This window comes from Rousettus aegyptiacus, unplaced genomic scaffold, assembly GCF_014176215.1.
Source record: "Rousettus aegyptiacus isolate mRouAeg1 unplaced genomic scaffold, mRouAeg1.p scaffold_m13_p_15, whole genome shotgun sequence".
Classification (NCBI taxonomy): Eukaryota; Metazoa; Chordata; class Mammalia; order Chiroptera; family Pteropodidae; genus Rousettus; species Rousettus aegyptiacus.
Genome location: NW_023416290.1, coordinates 43,931,344 through 43,946,981, shown reverse-complemented (window position 1 = coordinate 43,946,981; position 15,638 = coordinate 43,931,344). Strand labels below are relative to the sequence as shown.

The 15,638-nt window shown below is 31.3% G+C and overlaps 1 pseudogene; it reads left to right on the top strand.

Annotated features, from left to right (window-relative positions):
• Nucleotides 1-478: 478 nt before the first annotated feature.
• On the top strand, nucleotides 479-596 carry LOC118612217 (annotated as a pseudogene).
• Nucleotides 597-15,638: the final 15,042 nt, after the last annotated feature.

Sequence of the window (15,638 nt, the reverse complement as noted above, 5' to 3'; positions counted from 1 at the left end):
GTATTTAGCACACAAGCTTTATGAGGTTTCCTCATATGGAATCTTTGGTTCTTTCCTTTATTCTGGGCCACATGGTGTACTACTGGGTTAAGTCATAAATTTTTGTTGATTGACAGGATCCCTAAACTGATTAACCAGTTTACTACAAATTATGGAGGCCCTAATTTCTGAAAGTGCCTGTTTTAGGAACTGGGGTTGAAGAAGCAAGATACATATCCTGTTCTTAAGTGACTCAGTCTGCTTAAGACAGGAATAAATGAATAATGACAATTCAGCCTAAAAGCTCTAGGGATGTGTTGGTAACCAAAAGGAAACAACTGTAATTTACGTGGGTAGTAAAAGGAATCCTTGAAGTTCGCTATCTGAATTCTGTTGGAAGGAATCTGTCACCAAAGGTGCAAGTCCATGTCACTAAATACTTTAGGGTGTTATATCAGGATATCTTTCATGAATCTCAAATTAGATATATCTAAATTTTGTCTACAGCCATGCTACCCTCAACAAGCCCAATCCCATCTGATCTTGGAAGCTAAGCAGAGTTGGGCCTGGTTAGTACTTGGATGGGAGACACCTAGGAAGACCAGGTGCTGTAAGTGTAAAAAAAATAATAAGGGATTGTAAACTGGCAAGATCCTTGCAATCTGTGAGGTCAACCAAGGGTTGCCTTGCCTAAAAATAAACAAATAAACAAACAAACAAATAAATAAATTTATTTGAATTCCTGTTTTTCTCACAAACCAGACTTCCTTTTCTTTTTCTTTTTTCTTTTTTTTGTAAGAAATTATCAGTTACCAAAAGACTCATGAGTAGGAAGTGGCTAAACCCAGCACTTAAAATAGTGACAAATTCAATACTTCCAGTATGGCTCCATAATACTATATAGATGAATTCAAATACTTTTTCTCCTGTATGTCATTAATAATTTAGAAAAAAAAATTACCTGCTTATACATATTTAAGGTGGTCAGAAATATCCCGTGATATTGAATAACTGAAAATTAGATGCTTTGGAACAAGTTCTGTAAATATTAATTTTTTAAAAATACAGCAGTCTCAAAAATTTAATCTATGAAAATGAAATATTAAAAAACACATTAATTTGATACTCTATTCATTTTGTGATGTGGTTAGGAATAAAGATTATGGAACCAGAGTGTATGAGTTGACAATTAGTTTGTCTCTAATTACTTGTGTGACTACAGGTAAGCAATTTAACTGCACTATGCCTCAGTTTCTACTTTATTAAAGTGAGAAAAATAAGACATATCTCATACGGTTATTGTGAAAATTAAAATTATTAATATCAGTATGTGCATTATATTATTATAATAAATTAAAGTGCTAAGAAAACTTCCTGTAACAAGGTAAGCACTTTATAAGTGGTAGGCATTATGATTATTGTCATATTTTTAAAAAAATATATCTAAAATTCCTTTAATAGGAAGAATTTTAAATAATTTTGTCCATCCTGAACTCAGATTTCCACTCCAATAAACACAAATCATTTTTTAAATATAATAGATTTATATATAATAAATCAAAATTCTTATTATAAATGTCACCTTTTATACTTCTCTGCATCAAAAATTTTTATGTAAAAGTGAACTTGATTTAAAAATAATATTCTACAAATATTAAAATCTAAACATTAAAATTCTTCTGCAGTATGCATTACAAATATTAGTATTACAGCATTGATCAAAACAACATCAATATGTACTTATTTTATTGATAACATAAGAAACAAACATTTAATTGAAAATATGTAGTCTAATGGCTCTGCTCTTTTATTCTTTATTATAATTCCATGGATGGTTTTCTGTGCCACTAGATTGAAATGGCTTTTCTATTCCTACCTTTTTCATAGATTAAAATATCTAGAAACCTTTACAGAAATTAATATACAAGAATAAAATGGAAATTCTTAGAGAAATGTTGCTTGATACTTTGAGCTTATTCATTTAATTTTTAAATTACATAATATTTGTCATAAAACTACTTTTAATGATTTATTTTTCCCTTATTCCTCCTTAAATATTATTGAACACAAATTATTAGAAATAATCCTACCTTAAAATATTTTTTATTGTTAATAAGTGCCAGTTCAAGCAACAATCCTTTAACTGTTCCATTTTTTATGGCAACAAGGACATTTTTACAAGTTGGGCAATGTACCAGTGTAATATCCTAATGGAGGAGATATGGTTATGGCTCTTCTCTTTTAAAATTGGAGAAGAAAAAGGAGCCACAGGTACATTCTTTGATGGATTTATTTAAGAATATAATAAAGATAGATTTTATAAATGTAGAATTTAAAAATTTTTTAAAGAAAAATTTGGAGTACCTCTGGGGCATGAAAAAGCTAGTTTGAAGATGACTACTTTAGAGCAATGTCAAACTACAAATAGCAATCATTGATAGCTCTACTTCTTCATATGATTTCCCAGCTTTTCTCTACATCCACTCAATCTGACATTAATTTTATATTTGAGATGCCTTTTAAATTAGGGTTTTCTTCTCCAGAGCCACTGCCCTTGTGAGATCACAAAATCATCATCTTTTTCCTGAAATTTTGTAAGAATACTTTCTCTTATATTGGCTTAACATCAGTTTTTCCCACATTCTAACTGACCTCCTCCATAGTTGCCCTGATTTATCATTATTAAAAACAAATAGAAAAGGTTATGTCAATTTTTTTCATACCAAACTTAACTAGCTTCCTATATTCAAAGTAATATACAAGATGTACTACAAAGTGTCCTCATCCCACTGATCCAGTTGAATCTTCCATCTCTTCTTTGTATGCATGCTAAAATTCTAGCTCCTTCAAATCTGTCATTCTACAAATACATCCAGTGCTATCAGGGTCATGAAACTTATCACATCTCATTTCTATTCCCTTGGACTCAGCTTTTTGCTCTCTTTTTGCTTTTCTTTACCATGGCTATATCTTAGCATTCCTTAAAAATCCAGGTCCATGTTTTTTCCTCACTCCTACAATACCAATTCAAGACAAACAACGAAATATAGCTGCCCCATCTTACAGCAAGTTTTAATTTCCTTTCCAGATTTTCATAATAGTTGATCTTGAAATCAATTAATTCTAGGGTGATCATAGAAATAATTGTTCAATGAGAATTTTTCTTAGTTCAAGAGGACCATATTAATAGTTGTGTAATAATAATTAGTCTAAATTGGAATAAACTATAACATGTGGTCACTCTGATTTTAGCAGATATCATATGTCAGTACAATCATCTAGTTGACTTGCCTTTCCTATTAGTCCGTGATTGTCTACATGGTATATGTTGTGTTTGATCAATACTTGTATCTTGGTATTTAACATATAGTTGTGTCTCAATAAATATTTTGTAAACTCGGATGTATTAAAATCAGTGTATGATGAGTTGTTTTATGTACATAAAACATTGATTACTATTGTAGAAATTCTATGGAATAGTTAGAGTTGTCTAAAGAATCACTCTTTCTTTACTTGGAATGACTTTCCATATTTTCTTATTAGTGTTAAATTTTATCAAATTATGATATACTTCTAGAAAAGTGCAAAATTATAAATGCACTTATATTTATCAAATTTTAAAATGTGAAAACAACCATGAATTAGAAACCAAAGTAATAGATGGACTGTTAGCAAAACCCTATAGACCTCTTTCTGCCTGTTTCTAAGTACTACCCTCCCTATCCTCGGATAAATAATATTCTGCTTCTAACACCTCGATTGGTTTTCCTACTAAATATAAATTAAGTCATGCTGTGTTCTTTTATATGGTTCTTTCTATCAACATTATTATTTGAAAACTTTTTGATAATTTCTACTAAATCTGAAGGCTATGCATACTGTATAATTTAGTAATTAATATGTATCTGCATATGTGCAACAAACACACACATATTCACCAAAGACATGAACAAAATATTGTGAAGCACTATTTATAATTTTATGAACTTGAAATAAATTAAAATTCTAGCATTAATGGAATTTAGTATACTCATGCATACTCATGTAATGAAATACCATACAGAAAAGAGAAACCATATGCAATAATATGGACAGTTCAATATATTATTGAATGAAGTAATTCATATTTCTCCTTAACTCTAATGTAGGTAACTTATAATTATTATAAATTCTAAGTTTTAAAAATTAAGCCAAAATTATGCTATTAAAATAAACTATTCAAGATGATGCTAACATATGTGCTGTGGCATTGAACTTCAAACAAATATATGATTTCCTGGTAGCTACCAAAATTATAAAAGTCTTTTAAACTAGCCTTTTCAGGCTGTCTAACCTTTAATATGGATGGATAGATAGATAGATAGATAGATAGAGAGGATAGGCAGGCAGACAGGGAAAGACACACATACGGGTTGGGGGCCGGAAAGGAGACGGGAAGAGAGAGGAGGGAAGGAGAAAAAAAGAATATAAATCTAAAGGTATATAAACACCGTTTCAACAGATAATTTAGACAAAACCCCATAGCTTTCTATTTACATGTTTATTTCATCAAGTATGCTTTATACATCATTGTCTAAAGTCTCAGTGATTTTTTATAAACATTGAATTCGACAATTACTAATTTCATATATAGAAATGACATACTCCATTATAAAGTTATATTTCTCATATTTGTACTTCTATTTGAAGATTAAAGATAATCATTAGCAAAATATCTTTATATAACAGTAAGGTTGCAATTTTACCATAAATTGATGATAATAATTTTAAGACATCTACTTATAGGAAAATGCAAAATGATCTGCAGCTTCATACAAATTATAGGGAAATGAATGGTTTTAATGAGTGTTTTACTGAAAACAGAACATTTGAACATTTGGAGTCAGATTTGTTATATAAATTTTCTTTAAAAACCACTGTTATATACATTTTGCTTTTATAACCAATTATTAAAATGAATATTCACTTGTATCAGCTTTAACTGAAGAAACAAAATATACCCACTGATGTAGCAATAGGTTTTCAAAACAAATAAAGTGCCAGTGAAGCAAAATAATCCATCGCTACAACACAGTGAGCCAGGGCAATGCATTATGAATGTATTATGAAAGAATTAGCTTCAAGTTAACATCAAAACCACAGAGAAGAATGCTGTTTAGCAATGATCATGAATGCTGTTTTCACAAGCAAACTGGATTGTCCATTTATATCTTACAACTATTACTATATTAGTACTAAGAAATGTAATGGAGAGTTAATAGCAGTGACATTTCTCATAGTATTAAAAAAAAAGTGAATTATTTGAATACAAAGAAACTCCCATCAAATGTTTCTCTTGGGTTAATAATCAACAAAATGCATACTACAAAAAAAATAGAGAAAATGCTGACACAGATCATGCATGGTGCAGAAATGCCTTGAGAGTGAAAGTCACGGATGTCCCCAAACATAAATGCTAATGAAAAATGCTCTGGGTGCCAACCTCTACACTCAACTTATTCAACTGTAAATACTATTTTGGCAAAAGCAATTTTTATACATGAAATTCTTGCTTAGAGTGAATCAACATATAGAAAATAACATAGAATTCCAAGTGGAAAGAAATGAGAGCTATTGGAGGATGTTAGGATTTTATCTGCTAGAAAGATAAAATTTGAACTTGTTTTCTCTTGGTATTAAATTTTCCCTCGACTAGTTCCTTATTTTTTCCCTTCCTTCCTTCCTTCCTTCCTTCCTTCCTTCCTTCCTTCCTTCCTTCCTTCCTTCCTTCCTTCCTTCCTTCCCTCCTTCCCTCCCTCCCTAATTCTATTCTTTCCTTCCCTCTATTTTATTTTCTGCTTCTTTACCTGCATGCCACACAGCTTTTTCCATGAGCACATAACAATACAGTTAAATCACATTTTTTGAAAACTTAGAAGATTCTAACATTAGTTTGCTTACTCATTAAACAGACATTTATAGAGTACAATTTTGGAAGGGAATCATTCTGGCAATAAAATTATGAATACAAATATCTTCAGTGTTTAGGAAACTTATAGGTGAGAACCTCGAATTAAATAAGTAAATTTATAAAAAAGTTATTAAATGCACTGGTAAACATGGTTCTAGGGTACAGTCCTGGCATGACAGCACAAAGAAATAACTAATCGATTCTCTCTGAGAATGTTCAGAAAATATGATAGGAAAGGTCATAAGTGGGTATTTGCAAGGTGAACAGCTAATTCTAAGATAAATACAAGGAAAAATGAGTAGTGGGATACTCATACCAACTTATAGTTTACTAGAGGAAGTAATCCATAGATGAAGTTAGCCAGTCAAACAAGCACTTGGTTTAAGAAGGTTTTTATGCCATTTTATGTACTTGTACTGCAGACTATAGAAAATACAGAAGCAATGGTTAAATCATGAGGTTTAGAAAGGATACAGTCTTTCTACAGAATTCCAAATAATATATGAAGATGCTCTCCCCTCCAGAATATAGAGCTTAGTTCTTCTCCTCTTGAGAGAGAGCTGAATTTAGTGACTACTAGCTTCCAAATAATAGAATATAGAAAACAAAAAGAAATTATAATTTTAAAGTAGAAAAATGGCACATATAAATTTAAACAAACTATAAAAGTTAACATCACCAGTGACAATTCGTGGTGATATTATTTGACTTCTGATATGTTGAGTCCACTTCACCTCAGTGTTAGTGTTCTCCCACTGCCCCCCACCAAAAAAAAAGAAATACCCAAGTCAAGTCATGATAAGACAAAAAAAAATTACAGCATGTTACAAAATACATCACCAGTATTTTTCAAAACTGTCAATGTCACAATTAAAAAGGAAAGTCTGAGATACTGTCACAAACCAGTGGAGATTAAAAAAAATTGATAGCTAAATGCAGTGTAGTATCCTGAATGAGATCCTAGAACAGAAAGAAAAATCCATGAAAGTCTAATAAAATCTGCAGTTAATAGCAATGTGCCAATGTTAATTTCTTAATTTTAGAAAGATAGTATATGCCATGAGAATGTAATTTGTTACATTAGGGGATCCTAAGTAAATGGTATAGAGTACTGATCGGACTATCTTTGCAACTGCTGTGGAAATCTAAAATTATTCCAAAATCATAAAAAAAAAAAAAAACCACAAACAAACAAACAAAAAAACAACAACAACTGTGGAAGCCAAACCAACAGTAAATGGACTGGTAACTTCACAGGCCATTAGAAATGTTATCAGGTTTCACTAATGCCATGGATGGGGGATGGATACATGAGGAGATTTGAGAGGTATCCATGACATAGCACTTGGAGCCTGATTAAGTGTGGGGGTGAAATGAAGATTGAAATTTAATCTTTGGTCAGAATTAGTCTACCTGGTTATCTGAGCAAGGTCCAGAATAGAGGAAGAGCAGCCAACCAGGGAGAGGGTAGTGACTGCTTCCATTTTAGACACAGTTTATTCTCCTAAATGATATCTATTCAAAGCTTTCCAGAAGGTATCTTTAAATATAATTCTGAAGCTTAGGAGATATAGGGTGGCAACAAATCTATGAAAAGAAGTTTACTCCTCTGAGAACTGGATGATGAGCTAACTCTGGAATGTGACTAGTGAGAAGATAAGAAGCTCAAGAACAAACACTCTAAGGACCACAGCTAAAAAGGAAAGAATATAAAAGACCCTGCATCTATCATCAGAAAGGCAGTAATCAACCTAGGGGCAAATGTAAATATGCAAAAATAGAAAGAGCAAATTCTGTGGTATTTCTTGATGTTCAAAAGGTATAAAAGATGAGTTATATGGTGAAGAAATTGGGGGATGTAATTGGGAAAAGGTATATGGGGCTACAATATATGATATTTCTTTTTATTAAATAATATGGAACACTAGAACCAGGTTTCAAAGAATCAATAAGCTAAAATGTGTGGCCTAAGCATGATTTCAAGTAAAATTAAATATATCTTATAAAAATAATAATGTGCTAATAAATATAAATTGATCCTTTAAAAAGGAAGAATAAACTAGTGGTTACCAGAGGGGAGGAGTGAGGGGGGAGGTAGATGGGGTAAAAGGAGTCAAATATGTGGTGACAGAAGAAAAATCTAACTATGGGTGAGGAACATACAATGAAAAATATATGTGACTTACTGTTGAATTGTACAAGTGAAACTTACTTACTGAATTTCTTTAACCAATGTCACAATAATTCTTTTTTAAAAAGGAAGAATTCAAGTCTAATGAGTCGTTAAGGGACTACATTATGATATTTGCTACATCTTGAAAAGGTAAAGCGATATGAAACGATGTGCTCAGAAAAAAAATAAGCACAGAGAGAAATTGATAAAAAGGTTAGGATATTTGAAGGGAACAGAAAAATAGCACACCAGAAAAAGATGTCAAGGTAAAATTATTAGACAATCAAAGCTGTATTAGGTAGATTGTACTTTGCTGAATCTATAAACACAAGCTAAATACTGAGCTAACATTAATTTTGGTAAAACCATGACTATGAAGAAATCTATGTATTAGACCCATTTTAGTTTCAGAAAATTTTGAGAAGAGAGGATATTAGAAACTACTCTAAATGCACAAGACATGATACCTAATTATTTAGATAAGACTATGAAAAAAAATTTAGTAAGGAAAATAATCACTGAACCTCAAGTTAAAATTAGAAAACAATTTAATGAGCATATAAGAATTAAACTTTAAACTTAGTGAATAAAGCCTTAAAATTTAGTGGAAATTACCTAGCAAGTCATCCATCTTAAAACAAAAAATTCTCATTAATTTTTTCATGATAATATTTTAATAACATTTTTAAAGTTTCTAAAGAGTAATTATAAAGCTGGCCAAATTTTTAAGCAATCACCAAGTTTTAGGAAAATGACGATACTAATGGATTAGTTTTCAACAACTGCAATTATCCAAAATAAGAGACAAAATTACGTTTTTGCTGTTTTGCTTTGTTTATTGTATTAATCTTCTATTGATTGCTATGCACTGAGTTGGTTAAAGTATAAATCTTTAATAAATATACGATGGTAGGCTAACAACTAAATTGTACAGAAATAAATTAAAAGATACAATGTGTACTTTGAGTCCCTAACCAGCAACAAATTTATCTTTACCATGGATCTAGGTACTGACAAGTTATTATTTTTGACTCTAATACAATCTTGTGAAAATGTAAATACATATTTTCTAAAACTTAATTATTTGTAATAATGTAAGTTTTCCTTTTTTAAAAATTTTAAAATATAGTCAAGCCATTTTTTAAAAAATCAGTATTTTCCTGCAGGAGTGATTTTTAGTGTCTCAGTGCATAAAAAAAATAATTAAGGGAAATACAACTATAAGATATAATGAAATTATCACAACCTGGAAACACATATTATTTCTACTAAAAATTTTCATGAACAATTATTTTTATCACACTAAAAATTATTATGGTGAAATACAGTAAGATGATAAACTTGCAATTAAGTAATATCAGAACTAGTAGCATATAATTTTCACAATATATTTTAAATGTATTCATATTTTCATTGATTTCCCTTGTATATTATGGCATAATACAATGTAAATGTGAAATTAGAATTTCAAATTATATAGTTTGACATGTAATTGACCACAAAGTTCACTATCAAAAATATAATACTATATAAAACAACTCTTCTCCTGTTGCTTGGTTGCCCCACAGCTGACTTTATAATTAAATCCAAGTATAATTAGTAGACCTTGGGGACATCATCCAAGAAACATTGCTAAGCAACTTTTAATCATTTATAATTTGCATTTATTAATGAATATGGATATCTGTGATTATGCTACTTATTTAATAATTATTTTATGTAATCCCAAGTGTAAGTGTAATTCACATGTAGTGATAATGAAAAAGTTGAATTGCTGAAGAGAGCAATAGTTTAATAAAGCTGTAATTTTAGCACAATAGCCATGTCTCACTCATGCGTTGGTTCTACAAATGTAAAAGTGGTGGAGGTATTGGAATCATAAAAATAATAGAAAAGTCAATAAATATGTACTATTGTAGTGGTCCAACAGCATAAATGGGATTTTAACTGTAATTTATTTTGTGTCACTGAAAACCACCTATGCACCTTAAATCCAATCATTGATTTCTTAGATAATGGAATAAATAAATAAAATAATTAGTAAAAGCCCAATATAGTCAATGAATGTGGCCAACTTTTCATGTTGCCAGAATTGCCCAAAAAGGATAAAAATGTGTAATTGTGAAGTAATTGCTTCTTTGATAAGATTCATTCAGGATGTCCCACATTGACGTTCCGACTCTACCTAAATCTCTGAACTTGATGTTTTCCCCTTAATTGTTTTAAACTATATTTTACCTACATGGTCATAGCATAATTTTTTTCTGAACTCGTAGATTGATATTTGTCATCAATGCATTCATTTGTACATGCATTTCATATACATGTATAGAGAGCGCTACTATACGTCAATTATCATTCTGAGTTATTTGGACAAAGCAAAAGAACACATAGGAAAAGTCTTTCATGTAATGGTAGTTTATACTGTACAGAGAGGAGAAGATTGATAAACAAATATATAATATAATCAATTATTATAAAGTCATACAGTATATTTATTGCCCCATACATTATGAGGTCCTTGAGAACTGAACACTATTAAAAATATGCCATTTAAAAAATATATTTATGCTATTACAGGTTTTGAAAGTCAAAAAATATTGGATAGGTTATATTTTAAAATATTAGTGCCCTGCTCTGTCATGCTCCTTCCCTATTGTTGCTTCAGAGGAGTAAAAAGTTTGCATTCATTTAACTCCTCTTTTTCCACATATTAACATACACATTTATATTGATGTTAATTTCTTAAAAATATGTGTTATGAACATTATTTATTTAAATTTTATTGTGGAACATATGTTTATTCCTTCTTGATTCTCTTAAGAGAATTATAATAATTCTTTAAATATCCAATCATAATAACAAATATAAGTTTACACACAATAAGCACCCAGGAATAGACCTTATAAGTTACACCTGGGTTACAAGATACAACGCCAAGCAACCCAGGAACTCCTCCATGAACTCTTCCAATTAACACCCTTCAAGTATCCCAAAGTAACCATTATCCTCACCTCTAAAGCCATAAAAGATTTGATGTATAAATGAAAGGGAAAGTGTATGTCTATTTGTCCCTAGCATAATGTTTTTCATACTATGTTTGTAAGATTCATTCATTTTATGCAAAAGTAGTTAAATTATATAAACAAACCCCAGTTTATTAATGTAGTATACTGTTGAAGGACGTTTCCACTGTTTCCAGTTTTAAAGACAAGCTCTAGTGTTAAAAACATTTTTATATACATTTTCTGGTACACTTATGCTCTCACTACTTTTATATATGTGCAGTCAAGTTGAAGTTTAATGAACCCAAAAATCAACATTTCCAGTGCTCTTTATACTTTTCTGTAGATAGAGATTTCTACTTGGTATAATTGTCGTCTGCTTTAATGACTTCCTTTAACCATTCTTGTAGTACTGGCTTGCTATTAATTCTTATTCCTTCAGCTTTTAAAATTTGATTATGTCTTTACTTCACCTTTGCTTTTTAATATATTTTTGCTGGGTATTTAACTATATACTAGGAGAATTTATTTTCTTCCTTAAAGATGTTGCTCCCCTGTCTCTTAACTTATATTGTTCCTGACCACAGCTTTGCAATCATCCTCAGGTTAGAATCTTTCTATATAATGTGCTTTTCTTCTCCAGTTGCTTTTAAGATTGGTTTTGAGTATTTTAATTATAATGAAAATTTTGTAATTTTGTATTTCTTGTGAATGAGATTTGTTGGTCTTTTTGGGTATAGTTTTAGTTAAATTTTGAAAAGTCTCAGCTGTTATTTTTTCAAATAAAAATTTTAAGTCCCCTTCCTCTCCTTTAGGACTCCAGTTACATCATTATTAAGTTGACTGATATCCCACTGTTGGTGATAATATGTTCATCTTTCTTTCTCTTGGTGTTTTACTTTAAGTAGTTTCTATTCTTGTCTCAAATGCACTGTCTCTTCTTCTACAGTATATAATATGCTATTATTCTTAGCCAGTGATTTTTCATCCCAAATATGGTATATTCATTCTTTAGAAACTTGATCTTTTAAATATCTTCCATCTCTCCACTAATCATTCTAATCTTTCTTCTACTTGTATAAAACAGTTGTAATAATATAATAATTATTATAGTCTTAACTCATATATTATTATAAGTCTCAAACCATTTAGAAACTCTCTTAACTTCTATTGGAATATTAAAAAGTTATATATATTCAGCAAGAATTAGTATTTCTCCTTATGGTCTAATTACTTTTTTTTTTACAGCTTTTTAACCAATTCTCTTTTCAGTTTCACTCTAAATGCCACTTTCAGATGTAATTTTATTTCTGTCTCCCAAGCATTCCAGTCTGCTTTGGAGTAAATCGACTGTTCCCTTGACTTCACTGTTACTTTTATTTAAGTTTTCAGAAGTCCCAAAATTCAGGCCCAAGCCCCTCAATTTTTTGTCATCCAAATTCTTATTGGTGTTATTTCCCTCCTAATACTGTTGTTGTTGTTGTTTTCATTTTTTATTAAGAGTTTATGTCCTTTTCAATCCTTTCACAATCATTTGGATGTGGTTTTCTTTATTCTTTCTTTACTTTTTAAAAAAATTTTGGTAAAAATATATAACATGAAATCTATAAACTTAATAGTTTTCGTGTGTACAGTATACTATAGGCACTGTCGTATGGCAGATCTTGAAGTTATTCATCTTACATCACTGAAACTTTATACCTGTTGAACAACAACTCCGATTTTCCCCTGACAACCATCATTCCTCTCTCTGCTTCTATGAGATTATTTTAGATAATGTTTCAGTTAGTTTTCTGCTTTCATGTGCTTCTGTGTTGCTGTTTAGCATCTTTCTATTTCAACTTAAAGAATTCCCTTTATCATGTCTTACAAGGCAAATCTGGTGGTGACAAACTCCTTCAGCTTTTGTGTGTCTGGGAAATTATTTATCTCTCCTTCATTTCTGAAAAAAAGATTTGCCGAATATCAGTTTCATAGTTGGTAGTTTTTGTTTTGTTTTGTTTCTTTAGCACTTTGAATGTATCACACTCCATTCTGCACGCAGAGTTTTTCCTGACAAATCTTCTGATATGTGAGCTGTCTTATAAGTGACAAATCACTTTTCTCTTCATGCTTTCAACATTCTCTTTGTCTTCTGTGTTTGACAATGTGATTATATCATGTCTCAATGTTGTTTTTTTCTGTGCTCCTCCTTAATAGGATCCTCTGGCCTTCATTAATCTGTATATCCTTTTCTCTCCCCAGAGTTGGGAAGTTTAGGGCCATTTTTTCTGTAAAAATATTTCTGTCCTTTCTTTCTCCCTCTGCTACTTCTAGGAGTCCCACAATGTGCATATTATATGCATATTGATACTATTGTCAAAGTCCAATAAGCCCCTTAGGCTTTCTCCAGTCCTTTGCTTTTTTCCCCCTTTTTCTCTTTGCCTAGATGATTTCGAATGACTTGCCTTCCCAATTACTCATGATTTCATTTGCTTGATCAACAATGTTGTCAAAGCTCTCTACTAAAATTTCTAGTTCAAATATTGTATTCTTTGGCTCCAGAATTTCTGTTGGTTCTTTTTCATGATTTCTATCTTTGTAAGTATTCTCATTTTGTTCGTGAATCGCTTTCTTGATTCTGTCTATATGTATTCTCTTATAATCCACTGAGCTTCTTTAAGATGATTATTTTGAATTGTTTTTCAACAAACTTGTAGATACTGTGTCTTTATGATTTGGTTATTGAAGATTTATTTTCTTCCTTTGGTTGTAACATATTTCCCAGATTGTTCATGTTTCTTGTAGCTTTGCATTGGTATCTGTGCACTTGAAGAAACAGAAGCCTTTTCCAGTCTTTAAGGACTGGCTTTAGTAGGAAATGATCCTCATAATTAGCTGAGCTAGAGATTCTGAGAGCCTCTTAAACTTTTATTATGATTGTGTATTCTCCACCCTCTCCCTTCTTCTTAAGGGTAGTGGTGTCTGGATTGTGCACCTTCTTCCGATCTTGCATAGCTGTGCTGACTCCAGTAAACCATCTGCCCCTTTTCTGCGGGGCAGTCCCCTAAAAGGCCAGGATGTTGGAAACATTCTCTCCCCATCCCAGGGGGAAAAGTATGAATGTTGTGCACCTTCTCTCAATCTCACAGAGCCACAGTCACCCACACATTTTCCCTAATGCTGTGCACTGACAGGCTAAGATGTTAAATGCACGTCCTCTTGCTCCTCCTGAGGGAGAAGTTTTAGGATTGTGTGCCTTAACTCAATCTTGCAAAGTGGTACCACCCACAGTAAACTGCCTGTCCTTTGTCTTTAGGAGAGTGGGCTGAAACCAGGACATTGGGTACATGCTTCAATCTTCTCCTCTTCTCCTGGTGGAGATGTCTCAGGGTTGTGTGATTTCCCCACATCTTAGAGAGCCAGGACCACTGTAGTAGCGAACATCTTCCAATTCCTTTATTTCTCAGCTGCCTCCAGACATTCAACTATGCTGGTTCCCTCTGCGCTCCAGGTGAGGCAAGATAGAAACAGCCCTTTAGGTAGCACCCTGAAAGGCCAGAAACCTTGGGTGAATGTTCCATTCTCTTTTTCCCCCAAGGGAAGTTGTTGGTCAAGGCGATTTCTTTAGGCTCTGAGTTATGATGGTTTGTGGGAACAGCTGATGCGGACCGAGTGAAACTGCTCTTCTTACCCTTCTCTACATGGCTGTTCTTAGCTTTGTGTGGATCTGGGCACAGCTATTCCTTAATTGGATTCTGTACTTTTTTACAGTTTTTTTTTTTTTGACATAGAGAAGCAATAAAACAATTTTACTAATAAGCATTTTATAAGTTTTAAGTACATGATAAGTTATGGTTTTTAATGAAATGTCATAATTTCCTTACTAAACATCAAGATAAAATTATTCATGTGTTTTAAGAATAAAGATTGTTAGTTTTTATCTACCAGCTCTTAGTGAGCAGGTTTTGTTTTTACTTAGATCATGTGTGTTTTTTTTTTTATTTTTGTGATGTTTAAGTTGTTACAGTTTCAGTTTTTATTCCTACTCCTGAGCTATAATAAAATTAGGTCACTATTTCATAAATTATTTTAAAAGGGTAAGATAATAATGAAAATAAACTTAATTCAAGATGATATTATTAAGTTAAAGAGAAAATCAAACTTTAATATTAATATGAAACTTTTTATCTTGAGTAGTGAGATAAGCGAATATGTGACTGTGATGGTTTTGAACAAGTAACCAAAACAAATGAGAATTGGAAGTATGATGATGAATATCTGAAATATAAAATTTATTGGACTTATGTTATTCTATTGCCCAGAATGTTGTCTTCTATAAATCTTCAAATAGCATCAAGAAGCATCAACAATGTGAATTTTTTTCTTTTTAAAAAATAAAGCAAGGAATACTCTAGGAAACAGTGTATTTTCCAGAACAAAAACAAAGTAATGTTCACCCATACAAAATTCATTAACTTTGTTGCTAAAGGCAAGAGTGTGCCTCAGAACAGAAATATCATTCAAAGTTGTCCCACTTGTAGCAAAAACA